At 45.8% G+C, this 18,596-nt stretch overlaps 1 protein-coding gene across 1 annotated transcript in view; it reads right to left on the bottom strand.

Moving 5' to 3' along the window:
- The window catches only part of GJA8 (gap junction protein alpha 8), a 66,190-nt gene that overhangs the window by 40,149 nt on the left and 7,445 nt on the right, over positions 1–18,596 (bottom strand). The window contains exon 2 of the mRNA XM_068144705.1: positions 2,186–2,280. The gene's annotated coding sequence lies outside the window, so the exon portion shown is untranslated. The remainder of the gene's footprint in view (positions 1–2,185; positions 2,281–18,596) is intronic.

The raw sequence follows: 18,596 nt of genomic DNA, 5'->3' as shown, positions 1-18,596 counted from the left end.
CTGCTGATCCACTGAGCAATCTTCAACATCATGGCTGCCTCCACCTCGACAAACAGCAGACTCCACAGGTGAGTGGGCTAGGTGTTGTTTCCCATCTGCCATGAAGATAAGGAAGTTAAATTTGATCATTTACCTGCTGGTCTTAGACCTGGCTGCAACACTTAGTATCTCCACTAGCTCTGTGTTGTGTACCAACTGATCTGGTGTGCCCTCTCTGATAACCTGTATGAGATCAGGCTCTGACAGAGAGATAGGAAGACAGCTTGATTATGGATCCCAGTGGACTGAAGCAGAAACTAGGTACCAAGTTTCTAAGGCTGTCACCAAATGCAGACTTTGGGGACATTACTGACAGGTACCACAGACTTCCATTGTGAGGTGGTAGTGCAGGGAATCTAAGTACTGGACTCAAGAGCTAACAGTGAGTGTCATGTGGGACACTGGTGCACAAATACCTCAAAGAATGAATATTGTGTAACAAAAAGGTTAATAGCTGTGTAACTCATAGGTAGGCAGATAATCAGAACCCGTATCAAGGGGAATCTGGTGTTTGCTGTCTTCAAGGTGTTATGCTCCTATTCCTGCCTAGCATGAACAGGGTCAGAGTTAACAATAAATATTGAAGTGCTGGACAAGACATTTTGAAGGCTTGGAAAGAGGCATAAAATTGAGTAGATAGATGTGGAAAGAGTCCGTAAGTGGTTAAGCAGCACTCAGGAGGATGGCAAGGGTGAGACAGCCATGAACTGGGGACAAAGACAGTCCACATGAAGAGAATGAAACCTGATGGAGAAGCCACAGAAGTAACATGACGCTGAAAAATGGCAAGGGTAAGGCAGCAGGTCCTGGGAAACAGAAGGCTGGGAACTGCAAACAGCACTGCAGTAACTGAGGACAACTGAGCTTTTTGCTAAGACAGCATAGGCAAAAAGTCAGGTTTTAGAGGAAAAACTTGTGACATTTGACAGGTCCATATGCAAGACGTAGCTTGGATACAGGAAAAAGTGCTATAATCTGGATGTCATTGTCAGGGAGAACAGCGAAAGTGATGAAGAGAAGTGGTCCTGGGAAAAGCCCCAGATTTCCCACAAATCAAGCTCCAGATGTTGGTAAGGGGTGATGGAAGCCTGGAGAAATGAGGAGACACTGGAACAAAGAGATGGTAGGATAAGATGTTGGACAGAAACAAGAGAAAGAGAGCAGAGGGGGAGAACAGTTCAAAAGCATAGGAGAGATCAAAGCTGGTGGGGAACACAAAAACAAAAGAGAGAGAAACTCTTACAGGTGGCTAGGGCAACACTACATATTCCTGTGAGAACATTTGAGATTCTGATACTGAAAATAAGCTTCAAGGTATCCAAGCAAGTATGGGAGAGGAAGAACTTGGCAAGGATAATGTGCATACGGGGAATGCAGGAAGAGTTTGGTCTATTCTGCAAGTTTGCAGCATGTGGAAGTGATTAGAGGCATGATTACAAGCCTAGCACTATGTAAGAGACTTAGGATCATAACAACCAATGAATAACGTAGTATAGAGGAGACACAGGATAATAACAGCCAATGAATAACGTAGTATAGAGGAGACACAGGATGGTAACAGCCAATGAATAACGTAGTATAGAGGAGACATAGGATGGTAACAGCCAATGAATAACGTAGTATAGAGGAGACAAAGGATAATAACAGCCAATGAATAACATAGCCCAAGGAAAAAAACAAGCAAAAGAAAACAACATTGAGAGCTGCATGTTTGTTTTATGACTAAGATGGAAAAGTGAAACAGCAAGTCAAATTGAAGCTTTTCATTGATTTCACTGGAAGTTTCTATTAATGACAGTTCCTTCCTCTAAAGAAGTCCTTTTGTTTCACCTTTCATCATTTAAAATAGTTGGGACAGTGAAGCTGAAATCAAACCATCAGCCATGGAAACAAATGTGAAGGACTTTGGCCCCGACTTCTTTGACAGAATCTTCAGAGGGTTTTTTCAAGTAAGTAATTTTAAGCACCATGACTTTTCAATTCAAGAAGGAGGACACTAAGGCTAGGATTATTTTTCTCTTTTTCTCCCTCAGAAGGGAAATTCTTCTTTCCAACCAGCTCCATGACAGATTTCATTGATATTCTCTAGTGGTTAAGATACGATACACCAGTTGGGCACCAGTTACTGGTTCCAGAAATTACATACCTTCCCAGTAGTGGCTTACTGGTTTGTAATTCAAGGGTCCTTAGTTTAAACCCATCAAATGGGCTCTCCCAAGTGTATCTCTGCTAGTTGCTTCCCTGTAAAAAAAGAAAGAAAGAAAATAAAAAAGAAGCTTAAGGAATTGCCATAGGCCTACAGGTAGCAGTTACATGTTGAAAAATCATACCCTTTTGTGGTGATAGTTAAGATTTGTACAAGAACTACTTAGGTGCCTAATAACCCGAGACAGAGAAATAAGTTATTTCTGGGGAAAAAAAAAACATAAAGACAACAACACACACACACACACCCCAGCCTGTGCATTCCTTGCCATTATCATAACTCTATTGTTTACAGCTCTGGGTAGTAACATACCTTCAGATGACTCCAGATGAAATACATTTCCAACTCCACTGGGTACAGAACAGTATCAGCTATCTCAGCTTCTACAAATCCCTATAGCTCAAAACTGCTGTGCTGCGGTGCCAGTCACAGCGGCACACCTGGTGCTCCATAAAGCTGGGAGATGGTTCCACCCTCACCTCATCTGAAGTTTCTTTGTTACCTTGCTCTGGACTGGAGTCTCATGCTGGTTGCTGGCTGCAGGCAAGTCAGCCTCCCATGCTCTGCAACGTTTTCTGCAGAGCTGCTCAGGAGATTACAGCAGTGATGGCATTTTATCAGTGCTGCTATGAGGTGAGTGCAGACACGATAAGGAAGTGTTAAAAGTCAACGAGGTGCCATTGACAAGGATTGAAGCTGGGCTCGCGCTTCCCCACCGATCATGTGTGCGCTGACACTGCGCAGTCCAGTCGCCTTCTCACCAGCTGCTGCTTTGGCAGGCAGCACCTTTCACCCTCTCTCTTCAGTAGACTGCTTTCTGTGTAGCCAGCCAGCTCATCTCCACTGGAAGCTGTCACAGCAACAGGCCAGCCTAGAAATATTTTCTTATTAAACCCTCTTGAGTTCTCTAGTGAGCATTAAAGAGGTTTTTTGTTGTTTAAAACACCGATGGAGAAGTAGCCTGGTTGCTTCAGTTCCTCCCCACCATTCCTTCCGAGAAAGCAAAGATATGCTCTCTGAAATGACTGCTTTCACAGGCCAGTGCTCATACATGCTGCCTGGAGCAGAGCAGAGCCTCCAGCACCATGCCTGGCATATAACCCTGTTCAGGCAAGCCCCAAGGCTTGGGAAACTTGCTGTGACTTCCAGCTTTGTTAGGATGTAACTGTTTTCCCATCATATTTTCAGGGGCAGGTGAAGAAGCTCATAAGAAATGTATTTCTTTTTTGCAACTACAATCCCTGAGCTGGAACCACACAAGCAGCCAACAAACTGTAGGCTTAACCACATCACAGGATGATACCTGCTATTAGACAGAAATCAATCTGGCTGCATCCTTGCCATGATGACCATTAATTCCACATAGCAACAGCAGAGACAGCCTAAGTAGATACAGACTGTTTCGAAACAGCCTGAAACACAAGAATTTCTCTGATAACCTACATAATAAGGATCCACACACATACCAATGAAGCTACCACAGCCAAGGCCCAGTGGCTCTAGAGAGCAACAAACTCACCAGAGCACCACTAACAGGCTCTGACACAGCAAATCCCCACAGCCCTTGCAGTGAGCTGAAGGACTCCATTAAATTCTCATGGGGCAAATGTGATTGTCACAACTGAACCCTTTCCCAGCTGGTGCCAATGAAGTCCTTTCCAGAAGCCTCAGCACAGAAGTCCAGGTCTGAAAGAAATTCTCTGTTCACCTCCAGAGAGGCCCTGCCTGTGCAAGGTTGAGATGTACCAAGCATTTAACCAAGCAAGATGCATCCTGGCTGGGTTTGGGGTGCCATGCTCTGGCACCCTGGATTTACATCCAGAGGAGGGAAGAGAGAGAGCTGCTCCTTCTTGGTGTCTGCTTGCTGGAAAACAGCTCCTGAGATACCCATGTTTTCTACTTCCTACTCTTCCTAAAGACACTAGGGACAAAAAGAGTCTCTCCTTGCTTCTTGAGATTCAGGAAAAAACACATCCCACTGATGCACAGTGCAAGAAGTAGGCATCACAGACAGAGCTTGCTGCTTGCTCCCAGGAGGCCAGGCACAGAGGGTTTAGTGCTGAGGGCACAGTGTCAGGGCTGGGGCAGCCCTCACCACTCCATACCATGCTTACATTGGCAAGCACTGCTTCCTGTGCTGTGCAAAGCATATCTGGGGCTCCCAGGAGACTTAAAGACCCATGAATATTGTTGAGGGGAGATGTTTCTTTCCCAGAAGAAACAGATTTCCAGCACAGGAGCTCTGTGGATGTTGTTGCCCTGTTTATATTTGCACAGGGGAAGAGGCTGTGACAGTATCTGTGATGTGTGTCACTGTCAGGATATTGGGAAACAGCAGTCACAGGCTATGTACAGTAAAGGCCTTACAGAAATACCTAGCAGATGCTCTTTCAGCTTAAACTGAAATAGTTTGTCCATTGTCTGTAATTTCTATTTCTCTCTCCACCCCACCCCTCAGGACAAAGGGTTTGTTCAAAGACAGGATTGTGCTCTGCCAAGTACCACAATGGAAAACTCAGTGGTTTGTACTGCTTTGGATTCTTCTTTTACATTGTTTTTTAAACACACCCTTCCCCCAACCCGGGTGAAAAAAGGAGTCCCCGAATGGAAAAGGGCAGAAGAGGCACCCACAGAGGCAGATTTGAGCAGCCAGAGCTGCTCTAGCCTACAAGTAAGGGCAGCATAGGCAGCTGCCAGGTTCCCCCAGGTGCCCTCTCCTCTCCACAGGGGACAAAAATGCTGGGTCTGTTCTCCTCCCTGTTTCCAGAGACAAGTGAAGCATTCCTTCTACTTCAATCCTATAACCAGCTGGGCTTCCTCCCTTGCCTGATGGTGCTACACAGCCCATAAAGCCTTTGCCATGCAAGCTTGCTCCTTATTTTTTCCACTAGGAACATGTAATTCTTCCAAAGCTTTGGCAATTTTGGAGAGGAAAAAAAATATCTGAGGGGGAAAATTGGATATTCTCCAAGAGATTGGAGAAGAGTTTGCTTTGCCCAACATGCTCTGGTGCCATGGGCCCTACAGCTGGGCTGGGTGACTCCCCACCCGGTTTACAGGCTTCAGCGGTGCAGTGCTTGCATGCTGTGTTCCCCCTTGGATCCAAGTTTGGCAGCCCCTATGTCCTGAAGGGACAAAAAGCCTCAAAATGCTCTGAACCAGTCAATGGGGCAGGAGCCAGCAGGTCTGGTTTTTCAGGAAGTTGCCCAGACTTGTCTGAACGTGCCCTGGAGTCCAAGTGGGCCAGGTGTGTGTGCCTTTGGCCACCTTTGGAGAAAACTCATTCTGTAGGTTACAGTGTCAGGGTTTTATCTCTGAATCTTTGTTGTCACTGGCCAGCATTGTCTCAGGAAAGCTATAAGTACCAGCCCAAAGAGCCACAGCCTTGCCTTGCAATTGTCCAAACTCTGGGAGAAGTCACAAGCTTTGCTTGGAATCCAAGCTGTGCTTCACTTTACCCAGACAAGACTGCAAGACCCCTCGCTGTATAGCGTCGTAAAGCCCAGGAGCAGGCAGACATGCCTCGCCAGGCCGAGAGACGAACCCCAGGAGGAGCCAAGACTCCCCAGGACAGTTTTGTTTTACTGGAAGAAGCAACAAGCACCGCTGCGAAGACTGCAGCTGAAGAACCTCTCCGGATAGGCAAAGCTACAAAGCCAACAAGCCCTGCAAGCCTCAGCAGCAACCTCTTTGCTACAAAGCTTTCAGCTACAAAGCCTTTGGAGACAAACCCTGTGTGTGCTGCAGCAACAAGCTGCAGAAGCCAACAGAAAGTGGAACTATTCCTGCAGCTTCACGTGGTCAATGACACTTTGGTGTTGTTTAAATCCCCACGTGTGCCATGGGGTACCATGATCAGTGAGAGAAGAGGAGGCTCAGGGGAGACCTTCTTACTCTCTACAACTCCCTGAAGGGAGGTTGTAGCCAGGTGAGGGTTGGTCTCTTCTCCCAGACAAGCAGCACCAGAACAAGAGGACACAGTCTCAAGCTGCACCAGGGGAAGTTTAGGCTGGAGGTGAGGAGAAAGTTCTTCACAGAGAGATTGGCCATTGGAATGTGCTGCCCAGGGAGGTGGTGAAGTCACCATCCCTGGAGGTGTTCAGGAGGGGATTGGACGTGGCACTTGAAGCCATGGTTTAGTTAGTCATGAGGTGTTGGGTAGCAGGTTGGAGTTGATGATCCCTGAGGTCTTTTTGAACATTATTGGTTCTATGATTCTATAATTCTAATTACAAGATCTGATTTTTATCAGCATCTGTTAAAGGTCTGTTGCCCTAGAGAATTCTAGAGTTCCCCCCTTGTGGACAATCTCTGGCTCTGTTGCCAATGCTCCTGCTGGTGAGAGATCTGTTCCATGGGATTTATTTTAATTAATAAAGTTAATAATGTTTTAATTAATCGTTCTGCCTATTGAATATTAATAACCTCCACACAATAATGACATCCCAGCACCCACTGCCCCCCAGCATGGCCATCTTCACTCTTGCTCCTGATGGGCACCCTTGGCTCCTGATTCCTCTGTGCCACCTGTTCTCAAAACCATTTTAGCCAGGAGCCTAGCAAGCTCCCTACTGACCTAGCAAGTGCCTCCTGGGTGGTTGTTCAGTGCCTGCTCCAGCCCCAGTCAAGAGCAGCACGTCTGCCAGCCTGGCAGGCATCCCTCCAGCATTTTTGCAAGAAGTTGCCTTACCTTGTTTGAGCTTCAGGGAGTTCAGTTTGGGGTGAAGGGTGGGTCAGCTCTTATCTCATATCTACACACACAAATGTAACTCTTAACAGTTCCCTTTCCAGATTTGAGAGTTCCTGCCCAGCAGCAAAGCAAGGACCATGCTTTCCCGCTCCACTGAAGCCTTGTAGCAGGAGGCAAACAGTGCCAAAGAGCCACCCCACCCCAGCCTTGAGGAAAATCCTGGGGGCATCTGACTTTTCTCCTCTGCAGCCTTTGATGCAGGCCTCAAAGACAGGGGAAGGAGACACAGTTCCCCCTGGCCCAGGCTACTGAGAGCAGCCATAGGTTGATGCTTAGGGATGGCAAGAGCATAATGAAACCCCCAGAGGACCCTGCAGGTCCTGTGAGATTCAGAGATTGCAGAAAGCCAGACTGGCCCCCTTCTCATTCTGAAAAATGTGCAGCTGTGGTGGATTTAAGATCTTGAGCTACAGGATCTGGCAGTTTGTTTAAGCAAATACTTCTTTTGTCAGTTTTCCAAATGCCTGCTCACATACAGACTGTCATAGCAGCCTTCAAACATTCATCTCTGGAGAAACTTTCTGGGAACCTCTGCCTGTATCCTTGCCTTGCCTTCTGACTATTTTAAGACCAATCACATAAATATGAGCCCACATGGAAATATAGGTGTGACAGACTGTGTACTCCAAAGCTTTGCAGATGTATGTGACTTAGGGAGCCCTGCTCAGACTGCTTCTGCCTTGTTCCTAACCCCAGCACATCAGTCTCAGCTTAAAGTCCAAACTAGCAAATCACATCTATGTCCCTCACTGCTGGAGGCCACCACAAGACAAAGACACCAAAACTGTGTGGGGGTGGGTGGGAAGGGAATAGTGGAGCCGGCAGAGACAGTCAGTCCCACGTGTTTTCTTTCCTTAAAGATAAAAATTTACCCCAGTCAAACGAAAAATCAGGAACAATGCCGGAATTTTCAAGAGGCCCAAGCTGCCACCTGACTCAGCGTCTAGGCAGGATATCGATTAGCAAGGCTATTCTTTATTCCTCTGCTATTGTTTAAGACTGGCCTCCCTCATGACAGCAACAGGCGTGGGAACACAGCAGCTTCGGTGTTAAAAAGCACTTTTATCACTGAGCTGAGTAGAGGGGTCTCTGGGAACCAGAGATGCTGTTTCTGATAGTCAAGAAAAGGCATTCAAACCTAGAGCCTTATTCTGAGGTCTCTGGGGCCCTGCTCAACAGCTCTGAAGCACACCAACAGAATACAGCACATCCCCAGCCAGGTATTTCTTCTGATTTGTATTCAGGCTCCAGTGAGTGTGCTCACCTCTAGCAAGAGGTGCAGAAAGAAAACATCTGCGCCTGCTAAAAGTTCTTGGATTTTTCCTTAAGCCCCAGTAGCTGCTGTGATGTCTGCTCCAACAGACGTACGCACCACGGCTTTAAACAAGCCACACCAGGTTCTGAAAGTGATCACAGAATCACCAAGGTTGGAAGAGACCTCAAAGATCATCAAGTCCAACCTGTCACCACAGACCTCATGACTAAACTATGGCACCAAGTGCCACGTCCAATCCCCTCTTGAATGCCTCCAGGGATGGTGACTCCACCACCTCCCTGGGCAGCACATTCCAATGGCTAACAACTCTCTCTGTGAAGACCTTTCTCCTCACCTCCAGCCTAAACTTCCCCTGGCACAGCTTGAGACTGTGTCCTCTAATGTGGCACAGCACAGAGAACAGCCTTGCAACTCCTGTCCCCATCCCTCCTCTCGAGCAGGTTTTCCTAGACAGCTTGGGCCTCAGCCTGCAATAGCCACCACAATAACGTTAGCAGGTGAGAGTATCTCCTCCTTATTCCATAGAACCAAAAACCTGTGGGGGTGGCATGCATCATTGCCGCTTGAACTATCGGGGTGCCTGCAGCCTACAAACAAGCCAGCACAAGTCTCTACCAAATGAACTGACAGACAGTTGTACAGCTTCCTGGTAGCTCCAGGCAGGAACAAAGCAAAATCTTCGGTTTCCTGGTAATTCTTGATGCATTAAAAAGCAACACACTTCGGCACTTGAACACATCTGAGTTGACTGAGTAGGGGTCAAACAGTGACCACCAACCAGGTTTGTGGTCAGCCAAAACATCTCTGGCTCCCCTCAGGGCTGTACAGCTGCCTCCTCGTTTTATATTCTTTGTAGATTTGTTCTTCATTTGCCACAGAATTTCACACTGACATTGACACAGAATTTGCCACAGAATTTCACACTCACTACTGACACAGAAGAATAGTGAAGAGGTGATTTGGAACAGTCAGCATGGCTTCACCAAGGGCAAATCCTGCCTGACAAACCTGGTGGCCTTCTCTGAACAGGTGACAACATTAATAGATGAGGGGCGAGCAACTGATGTCGTTTACCTGGAGCTGAGCAAAGCCTTCGACACTGTCCTGCACCACATCCTGGTCTCCAAACTGGTGAAACATGGGCTTGATGGGTGGACCACTAGATGGATAAAGAGGCCCCATCCCTGGAGGTGTTTAAGACCAGGTTGGGTGAGGTTCTGGCCAGCCTGATCTAGTGCGGGGTGTCCCTGCCCATAGCAGGGGGGTTGGAACTAGATGATCCTTGTGGTCCCTTCCAACCCTGACTGATACTATGATACTATGATACATGTAACCATCTTATATATGTATGTGGAGGTCTTTGTTTTCATGTATCCTTAGGAAAAAAATTAAAAGTCGAACTTCCTCAGGCACTGACTGAAAAACACCAACATAGGAGTTCACTTCAACCACGCCTCAAATGAAAGTGCACAATGGAGAGTGGATCTCCAGAAACCAGGCGTGGTCCCTGTGAGCACTAGGTGTTTATTTCACCATCTAGAAGCACTCTGCAACGTTGATTCACGAATAAGAATACGCAGTTTGGTAACAGTGTAACTGCACCATCTCTTTCTGCAGCTTTTCATGCTTCACTTGTATTCTTTTCATGCATTTTTCACCTTTCCAAAGTTCAAAAGCAGTCAGGACTTAGTGTGTCCAGTTCCTGTGCCTCTCAATTTAAGAAGGACATTGAGACACTTGAACATGTCCAGAGAAGGGCAACGAGGATGGGGAGAGGTCTTGAGCACAGCCCTGTGAGGAGAGGCCGAGGGAGCTGGGATTGTTTAGCCTGGAGAAGAGGAGGCTCAGGGGAGACCTCATTGCCATCTACAACTACCTGAAGGGAGGTTGTAGACAGGTAGAAGAGGTTCGTCTCTTCTCCCAGCCAAGCAACAGAACAAGAGGACACAGTCTCAAGCTGTGCCAGGGGAAGTTTAGAAAGTTCTTCCCAGAAAGAGAGATTGGCCATTGGAATGTGCTGCCCAGGGAGGTGGTGGAGTCCCCATCCCTGGAGGTGTTCAAAAAAGGATTGGATGTGGCACTTGAAGACATGAACTTGATGATCTCTGAGGTCTTTTCCAACCTCATTGATTCTATGGCTTGGCCAAGATTCTCCTTCCCCACTATGACAAATGGACAACAAAGAAATGTTTTAACAGGTGATAGTCTCCCTTCTTCATGTTAGCACACAAACACTGTATATTAAATATGATGGACACATTATCCCAGGACTGTTTATTCATACTGCCTCCATGCCAGCTCATACTCAATGCCTAGCACAGAGCAAACCATGCACCAGATTGGGAAGCTGAGGCCCAGAGCCTGACTCACTTTGCCCATACGGCACCATAGACAATACAGCCTGGAATCACCTGGCTTTGAGAAAACAAAACCTACTCTGGCACTAATCTGCACATGAGTCCAGAGATAACAAAAGAGCTACTGCATCAGCTCAGGAGCTCTGCAAAGATGTCCTTATCACACATGTGGGGCAGTCAGGAGTTGAGCAATCCATCATGTTACCCATTACTCCACAGTCCGAAAAGCAATCCCATAAATGCAGCAGGTTGCAATTTAGAGGACAGCTCCTCTCTCCTTGAGCTCAGTGGTGTGGTCATATTTTCACTGTTTACTTTCTGACCTTCCTCTTCCAACCTTAGCTTGCTCTCAGAGAGTGAAGGTCTATCTATAACTCACACACTAAACAATCAGGACCAAGGCACAGGTCCCAGTATGGTCCCGCTGTTGTCAGTGCTGCTGTGTGGCCAGTATGCTGCCTGGAAATTTCTCTCCAGGACAATGATACTCTGCCAGGATGCTCAGGTACTGGGCTGAAGAATACAGGCTCCCATAAGGCAGTGTGGACAAAAGCACTTGCTTAGAGTCTGAAGGAGGGAGAGGAAAGCAAAATGGACATAAGCTGTGCCACGTCATTTGCTCTGAAGATCATGAGAGCAGTCTTTCATCCCATATTGATCAAATCACAGCTCAGGGAGCTGGCCACAAGAATGCTTCCTACCACTTTTCTAAGAGGAGTTCAGCCTATTCAGGAGCCTGGAGTAGTAAAAGATCAATGTGCTTCCTCTGTCAATGCAGCAGCTCATATTCCTACCATGAATTTCAGCTGCCATCAGACTCATCACACTGCTTTGTCTCCTGGCCATTTTAGATGGCCGTTCACAGTCTCAAGCTGCACCAGGGGAGGTTTAGACTGGATGTTGGGAAGAAATTCTTCATAGAGAGAGTGATTGCCCATTGGAATGGGCTGCCTGGGGAGGTGGTGGAGTCACCATCACTGGAGGTGTTCAGGAGGAGACTTGATGGGATGTTTGGTGCCATGGTTTAGTTGATTAGGTGGTGTTGGATGATGGGTTGGAACCTGGTCTATTCTATTCTATTCTATTCTATTCTATTCTATTCTATTCTATTCTATTCTATTCTATTCTATTCTATTCTATTCTATTCTATATTACTCGTCACGTGAGTCCAGGCTACAACACTAACAGGACTTGGGGCATGGTGGTTCACAGAACAGGAGAGGTGGCTCTTCAGGACTGCCTCAGAAATCCCCCAGCACATGGTAAAAAAGATGCCAATCTATAAAGCACTTTTTTTCTTGTCTTTTTCCCTATTTTTTTCTTTTCTTTTTCCCCATTTTTTTCTTTTCTTTTTCCCCATTTTTTTTCCCAGTTTAGGGAACAATTGTTCTCTAACTGGAGTGGGAACTCAGAGATAAGCATAGTCTATGTGAAATCTGGGGACAAAGTTCCCTCTGTCAAGGAAGTTTCAATCACTGCACAATCTTAAAGAAGGAAACAAATAAATCCAGAATACAGGAACCCAGTTTTTAGGAGTCTTCCTCATTGAGAAAAGCTGGCCATGGAAATAAGTGTTGATACACTTTTCTAACCAGGAAAACTCAAGAAACCAAACCAAAAAAAGCTACTTTGGCAGATCTGCACCAAGAAAAGGAAGTGAAATTTATTCTTAATCACAGAAGACTCTTCCTCAGCGAGCAATCAGAGCCTCCAGATTATGAATGTATTGGTGCCATGGAGCACACGTGCTGATGGCTAATAGTACCCAACAGATACATACATAGGTAGATAGAGACATTCCTGCTAGCTGTGAATTTGGTCATGTTCTTTTCCCTATCCAGGTGATTTGTATTTAGATGTCTGTGCTCCACTGTGCTTTGGGACATATCCCTCTGTTTTTTTTTTTCTGCCAAACTACTTCAGTAATTTCCTTTTTATGTGATCATAGAATTATAGAGTCCGTAAGGTTGGAAAAGACCTCAGAGATCATCAAGTCCAATCTGTCACCCAACACCTCATGACTAACTAAACCATGGCACCAAGTGCCATGTCCAATCCCCTCCTGAACACCTCCAGGGATGGTGACTCCACCACCTCCCTGGGCAGCACATCCCAATGGCCAATCTCTCTTGCTGGAAGAACTTTCTCCTCACCTCCAGCCTAAACTTCCCCTGGCACAACTTGAGACTGTGTCCTCTTGTTCTGGTGCTGCTTGCCTGGGAGAAGAGACCAACCCCCACCTGGCTACAACCTCCCTTCAGGGAGTTGTAGACAGCAATGAGGTCTCCCCTGAGCCTCCTCTTCTCCAGGCTAAGCAACCCCAGCTCCCTCAGCCTCTCTTCACAGGGTACAGCTTCAGACCTCTCCCCAGCCTCGTTGCCCTTCTCTGGACACGTTCAAGTGTCTCAATGTCCTTCTTAAATTGAGTGGCCCAGAACTGGACACAGGACTCAAGGTGTGGCTGTGCTGAGCACAGGGCAGAATGACTTCCCTGCCCCTGCTGGCCACACTACTCCTGATGCGGGTCAGGATGCCATAGATCATGATCTATAACAAATCTTCCTCCTCAAACCAAGGCTTCCTGGCCTCCTAAATAGCTTCATCTGAGGAATTTGTGAAAAATAAGATTAATAATTTCTCTCTTTACTACTTTTCTTGATAAGCTGAAGAAATCTTGTACACTAATACATTTACCTGTGTAAACTCTGATGCACTGACCTCAGCCTGCTACAGAACATCTGCTCCCAGCAACTTACATCGTAATTCATGTGGGAAGGGACCTCAGGAGGTTTGAACTTCCTGTTCATTGACTTTATCAGCCAAAACCAGCCTTTCTGTTTAGCACCAGTTTCCCCAGCAGCAGTTCATATTTAGTAGACAAACTAGGAGTCTAGCCTGCATCGTGGTACAGCTCAGAGGGCAGCCTATTATCATAGAGCAATTTGGAGGCTGCTCTATGTAACACAAAAAGCCTCAAACATCCCCAGAGCTCAGAGGACTTTAAGATGGTTTAAGGTATGCAAGTGGTGGGTTTTCTGTGCTGTGTTCCCATTTTCCTCCACTGCAGCTTACTACCCAGTCCAGAATAAATTTCTCCATATTGACCACATTTACTCTGCCATCCAGTTTAATAACTGGAAATGCTGCAGGACATTTCTGACCATCACCAGCTGGGTTCAGCAACTTGGACAGGAGGTAACAGCAGAAGACTGAAGGAAGCAGGAGGCCCAGAAATTTCTATCCTTGGAGATGTCTGACTGTTACCAAGGCCAGATAATATTAATGTTGGCACCACATTAAGTTTCTTCAACTCCATCTTCTTTTTTTTTCACAGATGAATCATCACACAGCTTTGTTACACTTGGAAACAAAATGTGAGTTCCCATCCAGTGCAGCACCAAGCAGATACCACTCCACAGATCACCGTTGACCTCTTTGTGGATTCCTGTAATGCTGGTCTATTTGCTTACACAGCTGCAGGCTACTATTTCACATCACTTTGATAGCTGAAAGATAATCTTGTGCCATTCCTGTGATGGAGTTTCCACGTGGATCCACTTTTCAGAGTAGAATATGATTGTTTTCAATTATATATATATATATATATGTGATTCATCAAGGCATCTTTTTTAATGCAAGGATGATCACAGCGTTCTGAGCAGAGGGGATAACAAAGCAAAGGATTGCTCAGGTGGAAGGACAGTTGTGTGACCTGAACCAGAAAGAATTTGACTGCAACACTGGCTTGGATTTGCCCCCACCTATCAGATAGGAACAGGAGAACTTCACTCGAAGGTTTTTGTAGGGAGTGCAAGTCAGAAAGACAGCTCCAGGAGCTCCAGGAGAAATGTTTAAGTCAGGTTTAGATTTACTCTGGACTGTGGCACCTGGGGAGTTCTCCAGCTCTTAGGAATCTGATGGCATTAACTCTCTCCGCAACTACTCTCAAGACAGCGTTCCTCATGTTTTCCAAACAATTTGGGAATTGCAAATGAGTGCAGATTTCTCAGCTCAGTAATTGTGATGTTGCCTCAGCATTTTTCTCTTAGCTTCCATGCACTTCAAAGCCCTTTAGATTTTCTCCCCAAATGCAGCCATCCATCCTCCTCCAACAAATCTTAGACATCACTGATTATTACCAATAAAATTATTGATGTTAGAAATGCTGATGCAGGAAGATGAGGCTACTCAGGAACATTTTACCAGATGTTAGTTGAGTGAAACTGCATCATTTCGTGCAGCACATCGCAAAACTTCCTTCTTCCCTGCTGTGTTTAATTGTTACTTTCCCTGAGAGAGAAACATGGTTCTTCAGCATGAGAGGAAAGCAGGGAAAGAGTGTGGGAATAGCAGACAACATCAAGGCCTTCCATTTCCCTATTCTCTGCTTCTTGTGAGCAATTTACATAGCTTTTAACCACTGCTATTCATATTCTGAAGTGCCCTTTCAGTGGGCACATCCTGTGGTGTCCCTGGTTTGGTGACAACACTCCTGAACACTGAGTGCCTTGTCAAAAAACAGTTTGGGGTTCCTCTTGGTCTGAAAGAACCAATTTACTTTCCTCCTTCAACAGGCATAGTGTAATCACAGGAAGCCCCCACATTTTACCATGTGGGTATCACATGCCCAAACCATCTATCCTACTGAAGTGCTGTGCTGTGATACACCCATCCTTGGGGGAGAGAGGGTTGTGAGAGCCCTGCTTCCCCCAGGGCACAAAAGAAACCTGATCCAGGTGGACTTGGCTTCCTCCTCCCAGGAGGAAGGGGTCCCCAAGTCTAAGTTGGTCGATTCCTCTCCCCCTTCCTCTTTAGCAAGACTATAAAAGGGAGGGGGGGGCATGGCAGCCATCTTACTCTTTGCTCCTTCCTTGCCTGTTTGAAAGGACCAGCAGCTGCTGCTGGCCTCCTGGTTCTGCCACGTGGTTGGGTCTGATCTTCTCCCTGCTTCTCTGGAGGACTGGAATCCACATACACTGAGGGAGATACAAGGCCATCCACATTTGGTTTTGTATATTTTCCTATTCATCCTCATTCCTTACCCTTGTAAACCCTCCCTGTTATTGAGATACATTTTTGTTTGTTTATTTATTTATTTATTGTTTAAAAATTTACTTCTCCTACTTCCAAACCGACTCCAGATTAATTTTTTGGTAGATTAAACTCCAGTTGTGGCTTAAACCACCACAAGTGCTTTGCTTACACTTCTCTGTTTCTCATACGCACATAAACCCAAAACCCAACCAGGTAATTACAATGTTTGTTATATATTAATAGGTATTTTAGGAGGAGTTAGGTGTCTTTTTTAAGGAATATAAGTTTTAGTTTTCTCCCCAAGAAGCTAAACTCTGAATACAGAATGGCAAGAGTCAGCTCAGAAGTAGAATTTATAGCTACTTGGACTTATTTGAATCAAGTTTAAACATCTCTTCCTTTTCCACCGTTTTGAAGAAAATAGTAAAAATCAACAAACAAACACAGTCCTGTCTGACACCACTTACTGGTCAGATTTTAACACCAGGTTTCTGCATGAGCTTATGCAAGGGTCTAAGCAGAGTGCAAGACCACTTGGATACAACCTGCCAATCACCAAATCAGAGATATGAAAAAGCCAGCAGCCCATAAATGAAACATCTTGCTGCAGGCTAGCATATATTTTTCTGCAGGGTGTCTCGTGATCACACTTTGTCTTTGCCTCTGCTAGCATTAAAAACAAGGAGTTACAGCATGCAAAGGACCCAGTGAGAATGCAGCACCCGGATGGGGCAGTTGACAGCTGACAGATTCAGAGCACTGTGCATTGCTCTATGTATGAGGAGCAAAGGGAAAGAATTTAAATGGAATTAAATGGAAAGCTAAGTGAGGAAAGCCCTGCAATCGGCCATCAGCAGGACTTCAGTGCTCAGGGAATTTCCTATACCTCCTCCCCATTCCTCAGAGCTTTAAACATGTACATTGCTCGTGGCCACCTGGAGAGTCAATGTGGCTCTCTATATGGCCTGGGTTGGCTGCTGTAGAGAAGCCAGGGCACTCACTTCCTTGCTTTTGTGGCTGTAGGTGACTAACACACACCTGTTTCCTCTGTCACCTCTCCTGGGCAAGAGGGACTATTAGAAAGTCAGTCAGACTAGGAAACCCAGGTGTCCAGAAATGTAAATAAGGAGATTTGAATTGACCAAATCCTTCATCCTTCCAGACAGCAAAACTGGATACAAACGTTCCCCAAGTGCTCCTCTAATGGGTACGCAGGATACCAGACTGACAAGTATACACGCCCAACGCGTCCCTGTGAACCTGTTTGTCTTTATGCAGTCACACAGAAGGTGCAGCATAAAGGAGCAGGGCTGCCTGCTTCTCTTGCACTGTTTGAGCTGATATCATGGCACACTTTGCAAAAAGAAGCCTCTTGTAAGGCATCTTCCCTGTGCACTGTATACCACAACATTGCTGGGAGTTAGTCTGGCTTGTGAGCTCTTGCCAACACAAGAAATATACTCTTATTCCATGAGTGTGTATGTGTGTGCATGAATACTTGGTTTTCTAACACAGAATGCACCCTTCTAATTTGCTTGGGCCAGCAGTATCCTCCCCACCCCTCCATTTGCTGTGATTTGCATCATTCACAGGAGGCTTCAGAATCCAGCCACCACACATCACAAAACTGGTGGGAAGAATTATTACTCTTAAATTTGTGCAATTACTTATGTTCTTAATTTTACCCTGGAGGTGATGTCTTGAAATGCTTTCAGACCATCACAAAAGAGAACAAGCTGTCTGGGAGCAATAAGCACCATCCTCCCATAACTCAGGCTGTTTACTTTTCAGTTTCACTCACCACCGTCCAAACAGATGTCACTTTCCCCTCACATCCTTCTACCGTTTCATCCTTTAAACCTATCTACTAGGGAAAGCTCTAGAGACCTTAGTCTTCAGAGCAGACTCAAGTCCTGATTTTATTTCTCCCTGCAGAGAACGTACAAGAGTAGACTGAGGACACTACAGCAAAACAACCTTACTTTGTGATGAGACATCTGCCTCTGGCAAAATTGCTTAAGCAGCCTTTGTCTAAAGCCTCAAGCTTTAGAGCTGGGAGATCTTGCAGCACCACAGCTATCTAACTCCACCACTGGAGCACACATCCCAGGAACTGGGTGCTGGCAATGGCACCACAGAGCAGCATGTCACATACTTCTGGGGCTGAGAGGTTCCCCTGGGATCAATGCAACCAGCCAGCTAGTAACCTCTGTTACACCCAGAAGTTTCTGAGCAGTCATATTGGCCTCTGGTAGAATGAACAGGAGCTTCAACAATCTACAGTATTTTCCTGTCTATGACAATTGGATACAGAAGGACCTTTACCCACACTAATGGCCCCAAGCAGTAGCTATATCAAGTTACTCACATGACCAAGTCTTTGCAAGATCACAGCCTCAGGGACTACCAAGAGTCCAACGATTCTGAGCTTCTGACAAAAAGACTCTCACAGCACGCATTTGGGATTGAAACACTGCTTACTAGAACAAAGTGTGAATTAAGTAGCAGTCCAGATGACACAGATTCTACAAATAAGTACAAATAAAACGTTCCCCAGTGCCAGAAGACCATCATATGATTTGCATGTGGCATCCCTTCCAGCAGAGATGATTGAGAAATCCATCAATTAGCTGCTGTCTGCCTTGGAATTCCCCCAGCAAAGCTGACCTGGCTGACAATCTAAAGTGTTTAACTTCCAGGCTACTAAATCTCATTGAAATCGATGCTGCTCAAGAATGTACTTTAAGTAAACGCCTACAGGTTGTAATGAACTCGGATGCTGCACTGCTCCATGTGCTTCTTTGACTGATTTGTTTACCAGGAAAGTATTTCAGAGAGACAGAAATTAGAAGAATCTTCCAAAAGCTGTAAGAATATCTTAAAAAACAATTGCAAGATTGTTGCACTTACACTAAAACTACCAAGTTTAAGACC

This window comes from Melanerpes formicivorus, unplaced genomic scaffold, assembly GCF_026170545.1.
Source record: "Melanerpes formicivorus ecotype bairdi unplaced genomic scaffold, bMelFor1.0.p_v2 SCAF_11, whole genome shotgun sequence".
In the NCBI taxonomy this organism is placed as follows: domain Eukaryota; kingdom Metazoa; phylum Chordata; class Aves; order Piciformes; family Picidae; genus Melanerpes; species Melanerpes formicivorus.
The sequence above is the reverse complement of the archived record's forward strand: the minus strand, read 5'-3'. Positions and strand labels throughout refer to the sequence as shown.